Source organism: Vidua macroura, chromosome 3 (assembly GCF_024509145.1).
Source record: "Vidua macroura isolate BioBank_ID:100142 chromosome 3, ASM2450914v1, whole genome shotgun sequence".
In the NCBI taxonomy this organism is placed as follows: Eukaryota; Metazoa; Chordata; class Aves; order Passeriformes; family Viduidae; genus Vidua; species Vidua macroura.
This window is the reverse complement of record NC_071573.1, coordinates 85,669,115-85,683,240: the sequence shown is the minus strand read 5'-3', so window position 1 is coordinate 85,683,240 and position 14,126 is coordinate 85,669,115.

Sequence of the window (14,126 nt, the reverse complement as noted above, 5' to 3'; positions counted from 1 at the left end):
CTCTCATCATCCTTACTGACACCATGTTGCCTTGTGCAGATGCTGGAAGTGGAGGGTACTGTTTTGCTGTGAGTTTTGGTATCCTCTGTTAGTCTTATCTTTTCCTAGTTATACCTCAGATACTGCAGGGTTATTCATGACCTCCCCTTGTCCAAGTCCTAGGTAATACCTGGGGCTCAGTCTCTGTGTTTGTCCTCCCAAGTACACAGTGGAGCCTTAAAATGGCAACTTGCACCTGCTCTTCACTAAATGCTCTTCTACTTCCTGGCATCTTCATTTCAACAATGTCCTGCAAGGATGAGCCACCTCTCCTCACCTGCTTAAAGCAAAACTCGACATACTCCACAGCAAAGTGGAACTGCAGTTTCTATCAAGGCTGCTGAATTTTATCTATAATCGTTTTGAGCAACAGAATTTAAATCCCCTTCTAGAGGAAGGTGGCCAGAGCCATGTTCCACGTGCACATAGGTGCATGTGTGTGTGTGTGTGTGTAGCTTTGGCTGTGTTCTCTCCTCACACCCCTCAGCTTCCTGGCAATTTCAGGGCACCTTCCCTGTCCATGAGAAAGTGTGGCAGAAGCCCTGTCCTTTCCTTATGCCATGAAGGAGCCCAAGCAGACTTTTAGTAGTAAATTACTTTCACATATTCCTGTCCCAGTTTTACTGTATTGTGTACTTTTTGACTGAGGTCATGTATGTTCATTGTAAGAGGTTTAGCCAAAGGTTTTCCATGGTCAGGAACTGCAGCAGGTGGGTTTCAGATGAGCTGTCAGCTTTTAGGGGCTGTTTTGTTACAGGAAAGGACAGGACATCACCTTTCCTTCCCCCAGCTGTACATTTGGGAGCCTTCTGCTGTCCTGCAACAGCCCCTGGTGTTTGCAGGGCTGGGGACAGCTCAGGGAGCAGTGTAAGAGGGAGGCTGAAGGCAAATACCCTGAGCTCCCAGAGGTTCCTGCCCTGCACCTTGCTCCTGCTTGCAGCTATAGGTAGAAAGCATTTATAAAGTAGACACATTTATATCTAATTCCAAGTTGATACAGTAAGCAGAATCCATGTTTTCCTAACCAAAGTAGAAATAATCACCTGTCTGTCAATTCTGTTAGGCACAGAATGAAACTCCAGGAGACAGTCACCTTCCAGCAGCACCCAGCTGGTCCTTGGCAGAGAGTGGCTTCTGAAATCCCAGGCTACAGTGCTCTAGGGCAGTTAGAGGAGACTGGAAAAATGTGCAGTATTGCTGGAGATTACAAGCATGAGTGAAGAAGCGCTGGTTACTATTGAATAATCCCTTGGGAACTCCTACTTTTTCCCATATCTAACTTTGGTTGATGCATTGAAGGATATTTGTAAAGTAAGGCTGATTCAGGTGGCAACTTGTACTGGGATCCTTTACTTTTCTCTGAAATTCAACAGGCCACAACAGATTAGGAAATGAGGCTTCCTGTCTTTACTTTCTTCCTACTAATTATGATGTGTAAAATCACTGCCCTGTCAAAGATCAGGGTTCAATTGTGCTAAAGCTTTGCAAAAAGATTTTTGAAATATCTTTCCCTTCCAGTGGAGAAAGGTTTTTTTTAACTCCAGGTGCAATGGTTCATTATGGTACAAAGGATCAAAGAAGGACTGGCTGTCTCAGAAAAGGAAAACAAGTGCCAGGGTCCCAAATAATGTAGTTAATGAGTTAAAATGAGTGGCCAGATAGAGGGACATTTTCAGGAGTCTTCCAATTTGAAATCAGTGAGTTAATCTACTTCAATGAAAATCAGAATGGCTATTCCTGGTGAGAGCAAGAGCTCAACTTGCCCAATATCCTATCTCAGTTACAAGTGAATCCCAGAGAATGTGGGGACAGGAGAGGAGAATTTGATACCTTGAGTAATCTCCTGTTGCACAACTAATTTCAGCTTAGAGAGTTTCTGAGCCTGATGTGTTTTTTGTGCTGAGTGATCCAAAGCGGATCCCTCCTCCACAGCCTCTCCCTAAACCTATACAAACACTTTGCACTTATGGCTGCCACTGGCAGGAGGTGTCCCAAGCCCACCACCACAACTTTTCCTGGTTTTGTTTTGCACCAGGTTCCTGTTAGCTGTATTTGTAGGCTCCTACTTCTTTTAGCAGAAGAAGCAATTGCTACTTCTTCACTTTCTTTTTGCCACTGTGATTTTATACATCCAGATTATTTCTTTTTACTCCTATTTTATCTTTTCAGGGGTACAAACTTTCTCTACTTGTTCTTTCAGCCAAAGATACGGGAGATTTTCCCAGATTTGAGCATCCATGATAATCTTTCCTGAATATTCCCCCAGAATATAGGACCAAAAGACACAATCATACATAATTTTAATATCTTCTCCTGTCCATTGATGGTATCTCCTTGCAGACTGCTGATCTTTTTGTCATGACCTTAAAATAGACAAAGGATGGCTGGTCAGACTAGGGAACAGCTAGGCTGCTTAATTAAAAACAATAAATCTAAGGTTTTAATGGTAGTTGGAGTAAATGATGAAGTTTTATCAACTCTTCTCTCCAAACTTTAACCTCATTTTTTCATTTGAATTTACAAGTTGAATTATCATTGGATATAATTCTTGCCTATAATGTGCTTTATTAAACCATGCAGGCAGGTTTATCCCAATGGGATAATCTGCTTGGTAAGAAAAATTGAGCTGATTAAATGATGCCCACTTAATCCTTATTACAAAGCACTTTCAGTATAATAAAGTGCAGCCATGTCACAGCTCCTGGCTATTTGCAGCACTCATTATTATCCTTATTGCACCTCTTCATAATTTGTTTCAAGCATTTACTGATATTTATTAATGTATGTGTTCTGATTGCAAAGTGTCCCTCTCAGGTTTTACAGCCAGCACAGGCTCAAGCAGGGTGTCTAAATCCATCCACCTGGCATCTGACCTACACCTGTATGTTAGGGAAAAGGCATTTAGCATCTGACATTTCAGCAATCCCAGAGCTCAAATTTCTGCTCCAGGTATGCTGCAACACACGCCAGCAAAACGCTCCTGGTGTGGGCATAGCTTCATACTGATAAAAAATCAGCTTGGATATTCCTGCACAAATGATTTTCTATGGTCCTCCAGGCTGATATAAGCTGGTCTGAAACTGCTTCAAACCACTTTTGCCAATTAACTGAGCATCTGCTGGAGAGTGAGTGGATATCCATGGTATTTTTATGTTATTCGGAGTCTGAAAAGCATACAGCTGTGTCTTAGGGGTCCTGAGCAAGTATTCAGCTGATTATGTCTCATTTCAGGTACTAAGCTTTTTTCCCTTTTTCAAGAGGTAGAATGCTTACAGTTAGATGTTTTAAAGTTATTATTTATTTATTTTGAGGTATGACAGGAGCTTTTCTTGCCAAGTCATCTGCCTTGTGACAGTCACTGAGCTGATTAGTGTAATTAGCAGGCTTTGTTCCTCGTTTTAGAAGACCTGCTCCTTTCTCATTTCGAGCCTGTCCCTCTTCTCCACTGTAGTATTTCTTTCCTTCTGGGTTTATTAATTGCCTTTGTAGTTGGACCACACAATGTAATTGTGAGGCACATTATCCAAAAGAAAGACTGCAATTCAAAACAAGGGAATGGGGAGCCCCTTCTGATATCTCAGAATTTTTCTCAGTATTTTTCTGATACTGGTTCCAGAAAAAGCTACACTCAAACCCTGGAGGGTAGGGTATTAGAAAATTAACCTAGAAATAGTTGCAAACAATTACTGTGCATGCACACATGAACATATTCAGACAAGAGGGCAAATGCATGAAAAGTGGTATAAATGAAAAATCAGAATTCTCAAAAGCTAGTAAGAAAAAGAAAACCAAACATGGATGAATCAGTGGCCAGGTAAGGTCAAAGGAGAGTAATTTTCTGAACATTAGTAGTAGGAGTAAAAGGAACAGTGATCTTTGTTCATTACTAAATTAGTATGAAGTAAGTTTCTGTTTAGTAAGGATGTAGTAGGACCCAGGTCCTGCCCTGTTTGACTTAACTTTTTCATCAGTGATCTAGAAACAGATATGTCCTTATTGCCAAAAACCATTCAGGTGATAGAAACATATAATCTTGATACATGACCAAAAAAAACCCCACAAAAGGACAGTAATTAGAGATCTGGATTGCTTACAAAGGAGAACAAAAATACCCTCTATGTAATTTGCTGTGGACAAGTAGAAGTAATGTTTCAGCATAAAAAGAATGTAGGAGTGTGAGATTTATATGGGTTCTGAAAGTCACAGGTTCTGAAAAATGGGTCGTGATTGTTAGCAAGTTGAATGCAGGCCACAGCTTTAGGTGTGGTACCAATACACAAAGGAAGGCATACCAAGCAGAACTTGAAAAAAATATATTTGACAGTAATTCAATTTCTTCTAGGCATCTTTACTTCAATAGAAACACTGAGAAATTGGACATAACTCAGAGAAGAAAGCTCTGATAATGATTAAAGGATTGAAAGGTATGCCTTGTGACAAGTCCCTCAAAATGTCAATATATTTGGATTATCAAAGGGTAGGTTAAGGAAAAGTCTGTTTTCACTTCAGAAGTACCTATAAAAGGAAGAAAATGTTGCTAATGGAGGATCTTTAGACTTAGTATAAGAAGACGTGGCTGAAATTTGAGGTAAAAGAAATTCACAAGAGAAATAAGTTAGAAAATTTAGCAGGCAAGATAATTTGATCTGGTATACCACACAGAGGTGCTAGAGCAGCTCTAGGGATGTCTTTCTAAAAAGTTTGATCTTTACCAACTGATACCAGATGGATAGAAGCAAGAAATAAGTTGGAGTTCCTCTTTATATTGTAGTAAGTCTGATTAGAGGGTCAAAATAATTTTTGATGGCTTTTAAAAATCAGTAGAAGAGTTGTGAATTACTGAAATATATATATGTATATATAAATTTTACACATTTTTTTAATGAAAAGGCTACATTTTTAGAATTTGAGAACAACTTTCAAAATTCTCAAGAACAGTAGGCATTTTATTTTTGCAATATTTCCATCAGAATACCCCAAATTTCTCATTCACTTATTTTTTCATTAAACCCTAGAATCTTGATTATTACTTCCTTATTTTCACCATTTCTCCTTCCCTGCTTATTCTAATATTCAATAAATTGTTTAAGGGAGAAGAGAGGTGAATTAATATCTGACACCACAAATCATTGTGTAAGAAATAAAGTAAAGAAGTCCCTTATTAAAACATATTTTATCTGTGGAGTGTTCTTTTCTTTTTTTTTTTTTCTTTTTTTTTTTTTTTTTTTTTTTTTTTTATATTGAATGTAAATCATTATCCAGTATGTCTAGCAATTGCTCATCTGATGAGCCTTGACCTGGAACTCTGATGAAAGCATTAAGGGATTTAATGGAACCACAAAATTGGTTCCAGGAATTAGCCATTACATGGAGGAAGGAAAATGCAGATAGCAGTGCAAGGCTTTGTAGTTCTCCATGTTAAACTGCAGGAAAGTAATCTGGTTTGAGAATGACAGCTCAGCCATAGGATAATTGTACTCTTTAATACACAGGAACGCAGTGCACCTTGCCTGGAAAGAGAAGATTTCATAACAGCTTAGTCCTAGCTATTTTCAGTGACTCAGAGAGTGCAATGACATCCATAAAAACTCCTGCAAACTTGGAATCAGCTGTGGGGTCGATGATGAACTATGGAGATTTGTCCCTCACTGCTACCTTTGTGCCTTGATATGCCATGAAAATTCCTGCAGAGTAAGAACACGAATACTCATAGTGGGAGCAGAATGACCCAGGTAATTATATGTGGGCTGTGCTTGACATCAATCTGACAGCTGTTTGGGACTTACTAGTTAAAGAACTAAATGTTGACAGTATAATTAATACTGGTAAAGCATGGGAAATAGGCTCAGTCAAACACAATTTCCTCTCTGATAGGTTTGCAAATTTAGTTATTAAAGATACCACTTACCTGTAATCCATCCAGACTCCTTAGTAAAAGACACCATTATGGTAAAAAATACATCTTAGAATGGATTCAAAATTGTCTAGCAATCCAAATTAAAGCAACTTTCAGTGGAGAATCACTGGCAAATATTCTGCAAACTTTGCCTGTAGACTAAATACTACCAAAAGTTGTGCAAAGATCTGAAGACAATCCAGAGATCATTCCTGACAGAAACTTTGGATGATCCCATTGAAGTGGCAAATATTAAGGAAGGCTAAACAGACTTTTGAGAAGGAATCTGAATAACTTAATATGTAAGCCCATTCATAAAGCAAATATTTTCATGCACCTAGTACATCCTAATATACAGGAACATAAACTTTAGCCCACACCAAGAAAAGGGGTGCATCCCTCCTTAGGGATTAGGAAGAGTGAAAAAGTGAAATGAGGCCACTGTGAAGAAAAATGCCAATCTTAGTGTTAAGAGAGGACACTGAGCAGTGGCAAACAGATACTTTTACACCAGGGACAAATGAGCCTGGTAAGGGGTTGTTCCACATGTGTAGCAACTCATTTTGGCATAAGGTTGAAATATTAGAGAATAAGTGTAAAAGTTTCCCAGTAATGATTGAGAGTGGGAGCAAATGCTCTTGGTAAGGACATTTTCAGTATTTTACAGTCTAGTTACTATGCTGAGCTTTGTGTCACAGTTCCTGTTGTTTGACCTAATTCTTCAAAAGGTCTCTCTGTGTTGTGTATCAAAAGGGAGCTTGAGAAGCAAATTAACTGCAAGGTGTACATCCCTTATTAGGAAAAAATACTGAGGACTGCATCTTTAGCCATTCTGGGAAAGTCATGCCAGGAAGCAAGGCAGACAAATTTAAATGGGGAACAAGACAGTTTCTTAATGATGAGTCTGCTTGGCCATTGCTAAAAATTCTCAGTGGTAGTTTTCCCTCTCTCATTATATTCACATCAGGTCTTGAAGGCATTTAGGAAAATCATTATATTAAAAATGAGCTATTTGGCTTACTGTAAAATGCAGTGGGGAGAAAGCCTTCAGCCTGGTCATACAGAAGGCCACTCTCTAACAATGTAATGCTCACTCTGGCCTCAAATTCAGTACAGTACTGCTACTGATTTAAGGTGTTTGAAAAAGGAGTGATCTGGATGCAATATCAGAGAAATTGTATTTTCCATGATGGGCTAATGAGGATATAAAATTCCCTTGATAATTCCCTTGTGTTGTCAAACTGTTATGTCTAGCAGTTATTTTTGAACTCTTGCTAATAGACAAGAAAAAATATAGGGGATTAATCAGAGGAAATTCAGGAGGCTCTTATTATTTCCTCTCCTCTTTATTCCCATAGCAATGACAAAGATGAAGCATCCTCTATAAAAATGCCAGAACTGCTAAATCAGGACTCATGTGAACACATTTTTGCTTAGTGCTGCCCTTATGATTCTCCTGCTGTTTACGTGGCTTTTATAATTGAAATGAGATTGCTGAAATCATATCTAGCACAAGAGCTTCATGTTTATTCTCTCTCCCCAAGACTTTGATCTCAGCTTTCTCTGATAAATGATATGAAGCAGTACATTCTCTTCCAGCTATGCAAACACTCATTCTTCCACACATCCCCAGACACAGCCATTCACACCATCACCAGGGCCCTGGTCTGTCTTTATTTATTTGCATCATTAAAAGAAGAGACAGAAGCAGCACCCATATCAATGGAAGGAGTGCAAATACAAGTACATCAAATGACCCAGAATATTTTACAGCAAACTAGAAAGGGCTAATAAATAATAAAAAACCCTATCATGCTCTTTCTCTTCCATCTGGACCTCTGGAAATCTCTGACTGGATAGAGGGAATGTTCTCTGCTCTGTAGGATCTCTGCCACCAAGATATTAATGTGTTCAGTCGGTTTATTCTAGAGTAGGACTTCATAGGTTGCCTAAGATCAAAATTGAACTTGTGGAACACCTTCCTCAAATGACTGTCTCCATATTTCATATACAATTGCTGCCCTTTCTTCCACTTAGTGAAGCAAGTGGGAATGCACAGGTAGCATCACTCAACCTTCCCATCCACCCAACATTTTGCTGATTTTTACACGAAGGAAAATCAAAGTCTTACTCATGGTCACACAGAGTGTCCATGTCAGGTTCAGTCAAGGAGCTCATGACTCCCCAAAATGTCTGGTATGACAGACACACAGTCTACCACACACTTTTTTCTATTCCTAATTTCCTACTCAAGTATTGTACAGAACTCAGCTTGTGAGAAGTTTTGTTTTGAAATTTAAATGAACTCCAGCACAAGTGTGTCCTGTTGCATTTTTGTCATCTTCTTTTTGTGTTTGATTTTGACTCTGGGAGTTTTACTCTGGTCTGAGGTAACACAAGTTTGCTGGGCAAGTATAAACATAAAGATGATAGCAAGAATTGAATGTTTCAAAATTGAGTCCAAATGCCCTCAATTTCCATTCAAATCAGGGATTTCAGCATTTTACAAGACTGGGTTCTATATTTCCACACTACATTCCCTGGTCCATTATACAAATTGTCAAATTAATCTTGATGCAGCAATGAATGACCACTTAGCTCAGAATTTGTATTTGATGCAGTACTGAAGACCTGCTTCAGTTTACTAGATAACAGAGAAATATAAACATATAAAACTTCTTGCTTTCTGATGTAAATAGATGAATGTAAAAAGACTATAGGAAGGAGATTTTACTACAGTTTTGTTAATACATAAAAGTGTTTTGTTTCATTTGTGTCACGCTTGCTTTTTTTGTTTGAATCAAATCTTATTAAAGTGGTTGTCATGGTTGGACACTGGCGCAATGCCAGTGTCCCCATGAAAATGCACCTTCCCTAAATAAATGCTGTGAGATGTTATCAGGAACAGAGCAGAGCAGGCCCAAGCTTAATAACAAAGGAAAAAAAACTTTATTAAACTACTACTAATACAGAAAACACATAAACTAAATCCAGGATGAAGACCTTTTAAACCACCCCTCCTCCTCCCAATTCCAAAAACACCCAGCATGAAACATCACCCGGGATTCCTGATCAAATTACCACCTTTCAGATAACCAATACTCAAGCTATCAAGGGAGAGAGAAGTCTCTCTTGCACCACAGACCCCCCAGGAAACACAGCTGCCCCCCTGTGTTTCCCTGTCACACATGGCAACCGCCCGGAAAAAATCTGCCAGTGTGACACTCTCCATTCCATGTCACAGTGCTCTCACCACCGTGCATGGACAGACTGCTCATAGGGCTCCTTTAAGGATGCTTTGCCACAGACCCAAAGATACAACAGTTCAGCTTCTCATCCTGGGACTACAGTCCCCCCCATTTTCCCCTGGGGCCGAGGGGTCCAAAAACAGGACTCATCTTCTTCCCGAAGACAGAGGGTATCACCATTCCCTCTTCAGCTTTCTTCGTTTCTCGCCATTCTTGTGCTGCTCGAAGCTGAAGCAGGTCTCCTTGAGTCACCACTGCATCCCCCTAAAATGCAGTCTCTATTGCAGGAGATTTTGGTTCAGTCCATGGCTAACAAGAAAAGTCCAGCCAAAGCTACTTCATCATCTCTTCCCACCTAAATATTTCTTCTTCTAACATCTCAGTTCCCGGACTATCTCTCTTCCACTACAAATCAAGGAGGAGTAATACTTTTAAAAAGCCCTCATTTCCTGGAAAGGGTTAAAAGTTCAGACTCTTTGGACGGCTGATATCTCGGTCCGGCGTTCCGCCTCCCACGCTGGGCACCATCCCCCCCCTTCTCCTTCTCCTCTGCCGGCAAATTTCCAGGTGCCGCCAGGCTCTCTGTCTCTTTCCCTCTTGGGGGGGGGGGGGGGGGGGCAAAGGCATCTCCACTTCTCTCCACCCTTCCGTCCACAGGAGCTGGCTCGGTTCCAGACCCTCAGCCCCTCGGCCTACCTGGACAAGGCTGCATGGCTTCCCCTCCCCCACCCAGCCCGTAGCTGGGCAGGGGAGAGTCTGCACTCTCTGACGACCGGAACCAAAAGAGACAGTTCTCCTGGGAGTTCTTGCTTTTAACCCCCTGTGTTCTCAGAGGCGTGTCCATACTTTCAGTGGTCACTCCAGGTGCCAATATCCAAACCTGACCACTGATTGGTTTGACCCAACTTCCTGGAAAAAATTCACTTCCATGTCAAACCACAACAGTGGTGCAGAAATTAGAACTGCAGAGGATATTTAACAGACCTGATAAGTGAAGTTACAGTGTTGGAATTAATAACCAGATTCAAAGAAATATATAGTGCTTTATCAGGATCAAAAATTGCATTAGCCAGGACCAAACCATTTTCCTTTCCAGAACCCTTCTCAGATGGCAGTGTCATGCTGAGCTGATTTTCCTTGGCACATCAATTTACATTTTGGTGAAAAGAAGTTTAGTGATTGCACCTTGGATCCATCAGACCACTGAAAATGAATGCTATTTTGAAAAAATCCACCTGACTATGTCTGGTCTGTAACACAGCAGGAAAGGAAAAATAAACAATAGCAAAAATATATTTCCATTAGCCTCAGTAATGGAAATGCAACACTATCTTGAACATTCTAGTGTATTAAATAGATAATAAATGAGCACTGAGCAGTGCTTGTCACCAGGAGAGCAAAGTGCTTGCAAGGAAACACCAGAAAAAGAGATTTTTCCTGATCTTTCCCCATAAGCCAGCTTCACAACAGTGTTCTATGACTGTGATGGGGATGTGGTGCTTTTGTAAATGTTTATTTCAGATGACATATGTGAGTCCTGACCAGCTATATACAGGACTTGGCAAAGGAGTCAGAGGAGTGATTTCTTTACATTTAGAAGTGCCTTCAGGAAATTAATTTGCTCTTCTTCACTTCCTATTCTAAAATAACAAGCTGCTTTAAAAAAAAAATGTTGGTGTGGAGCTGGATTGTGTTCCCCCAGGAAAAAAAAACAAACAAACAAGAACAGGTCACTTGTATAAAGACATCCTTTAATTTAATGTATTTCCCATTTGCCATTGAGTTTCTTACTCCTCTGGCAGGTAGGCTGTGGTGTGTCCAGGATCAATCAGCAATGTGCCTGCCCAGTCCTGGGCTTTTGCTTGGCCTAAAACAGCACTGTGCCTTGTCCCCCTGCATTTACACCCTCACTGAGCAAAGCTGACACTGAATGCAAGAATAAATACAGAAAATACACTCTGTCATATTAGATCCATATTATGCCTGTCTTTTGACAGGAAGGGATCATGAAAAATGGCATGAGAACTAAGGAAAGAATGACAGTGAAGGAAAGGGAAATGAGTGGGAACTTGGGAGTGGGAAAAGCGAAAAAAAACCCCAGTGAAGTAATTGGAAGATATGCGATGGAGGGCTTGCACTCAAGGCTAGGCAAAATTGCACCATGTTTTTTGAATGGCCAGTGATTTCCTTTCTACTCACTGTGGTGATTTTGCAAGTACTGTTACTACCTTGTCCAACTATAAAAAGCTCAAAATGAAACCCTTAAAAGGTTTTTTGAATGAAACCCTAAAAACCGTTTACAAGGTAGTATCTAAGACATTTTGGGAGCTTTTAATTTGAAGAATTCTACATTAAATCTAGGTTATTAGCAATAATTACATGTTAAAATCTTGCAAGCCTCTTGTTTCTTCATTCTCATTGCCAAAGCTTTTTATATCACAAGGTTTTTATTAATTTAATTGTAGCCTTATGGCAAACTTGTTCTGCGTTTTATCGAGCTTTGGTTTCTGGAACAATAGCTTATCCTTTTAACTATGTAGCTTTCACGTCCCACTGTAGTGTGAGGGAAGGATGAAGATGCTGAGCTGATCCACAATAATTATATTGTTCCATTGTAAAGAATCACAAAGCACTCTCCCTGAGTTCCTAAACAAAGACCTACATGTAATTAAGCATTATAAGACCTATTAAAACAGTCAACCTGAAAGCTGGTATCTCCACAAAAATACCTGTCTTTTACCTCCATAGATGCTTTCTATGCAAATTAATAAATTTTCTTTCTAAATTATTGTCCTCCTTTAAGCTTTCCATGATCAGCTAGAATGGTGACTTTCCAGTCAAATTCACTTTAGCCTTTTTCCTCTACAGCTTGCTGCAATTCAAAACTACCTCTTCCATTACCCACTTTCACCAGGCATTGAAATTTGGTCTGTATTCAATGTCCCCCCTTGGAGATATCTAATCATGGGCTTAACTGAGAAAAAACAAAACTCCTCTTCTCTGTCAAATCCTCAAACTCTCATTATCTACAGCTACTGCCACTGCCACTGTTCTTGTATTGCTTTGCTTTGGACACTGCATGCTTTATTTTCCTTGTTTCTCCAAACATGCAGACCACATTCAAATCTAGCAAGAACTCCTTCTAGAGCAATCACTTTTGATGCTTCACACATTGCTGTTCAGACCCACCTTACCTCCCATAACAGCCAAGCCCACAGTGATACATTTGCTTCCCTTGCCTGTATTACTTTCAAACTATAAAAAAGTAAGACTAAAGCCTTGTGTTTCTGAGGCAGCAGCCCAGCTCTCCCACCCTGTTGGAAGTCTTCACAAGTTCCCCTTTCCTGCTACTGAGCTTGAGATGTTACATTGAGGCTTTGCACAGTTTTACCTTGTCCCACTTTACTGATTTTATCTTAGAACCTGTCACCCTTATGGCTTTCATTATCATGCTACCAGCACTGAAGGCTTCCTTTGCTGTCTCACTCACAAAAGACTGTAATCTTTGCACGTCTCTCCTTGTACCTGCTGTGCTCAGCCCAGAGTGATCCTGCTCAAAACCCTGCTCAAGACATCACTGCTTTCTGCAGCCTACATGTGTAGCCTTCAAGAAATTGGTCATCCATTGATAGCCAATACACACTGAAGCTGATATTCTTGGGGTCTTCTTATATTATACTTATAGAGTCAGCCTTAGTCACCCTGGCAGCACACATATGCTTATGTGCTTTATGTAACCACAGCATTGTGATTATTCAGCTCACCACTGTGCTCATCTTTCATCTAGTTCTTCATCCTTACAACTTGTTTTGAATTCCATTTTAAAATTTTGGGATGCAGACAATGTCTTCACATGTATCCATAGTCTTTCCAGTTCTAGGGGATCTTGTTCCCAGTTGAAGTAAGATTTTGGATGCCATCATGTCTCAAATTCTATTGAGAAACAATAGTAACAGTGATTATGTTCCAGAGTAAGAAAATAAATAAAAGGATAAGTAGCAAACGGACGGAAGTCTGAAGTGTTTTCTGTATAAACAGAAATAAAGTCAAGTCCTAGGTTTCTTATTAATAGTTAGTAAAAATATTCCAGGATAAGTGATATCCCACAGCCGCTTTCTTAGCAGTGGTCAAAGTACCTAAAAAGGGAGACAGACTGTACAGTGGTCATAAGGCTAGGCATATTTTAGTAGTGAATTTTGAAGTGAATTGTTCCCGTTATGATCATCTTTTCATACTCTTCAAGACACTTCAGATAATGTTGGGAAGCTGAACCAAATAATACCGAAGCTATGCTATCTCATGCTTAAAGGTATAGCATTTTATGTGCTTTTAAAAAACAAAACTGCTCTGACTAGGTTCTGTGTAGATTTGTTCATGGGAGAAGACAACTTCCATACAAAGAAATATGCAGCCCTGTGTGCTGCTTGAGAGGGCACATGTTGTGAGCCAGTGGGACATTCTGTGGCACTGAGGGACAGCCTCAAGCAAAGAGAATCTCTTGCAGTTTTGTCTGCTCCATGTCAAACAAGCTAAATGCTCTCAGTCTCTCCTCATGCAGCTTCCCCTCAAGGCCCTTCACCATCCTCATTGCCCTCCTTTGGACTGTCTCTAACAGATCAATATGTTTTTCATGTTGTGATGTCCAAAACTGCACACAGGACTCAAGGGGAGGCCTCCCCTGTGCAGAGCAGACTGCAGAGTATTTTTAAGACTAATCCTCATGCTTTTTCTCCCAGTGAGTTTGCATGTAAATGGTGAAGTAAACAGGGATTTCCAACCACTGCCTGTGACTAAGCAAAGCACAGTTTATAGGGAAAAGTCTCTTTCATTATGGAAACTGATATAGTTGAGGAAAATTAGCTGGACAAGCTTGTCAGTAAGTTCTTTTTCAGGTGATGAAGGGTTAGAGGATTCAGGGAGACTTAAAAGGAGAACTAGCCCAG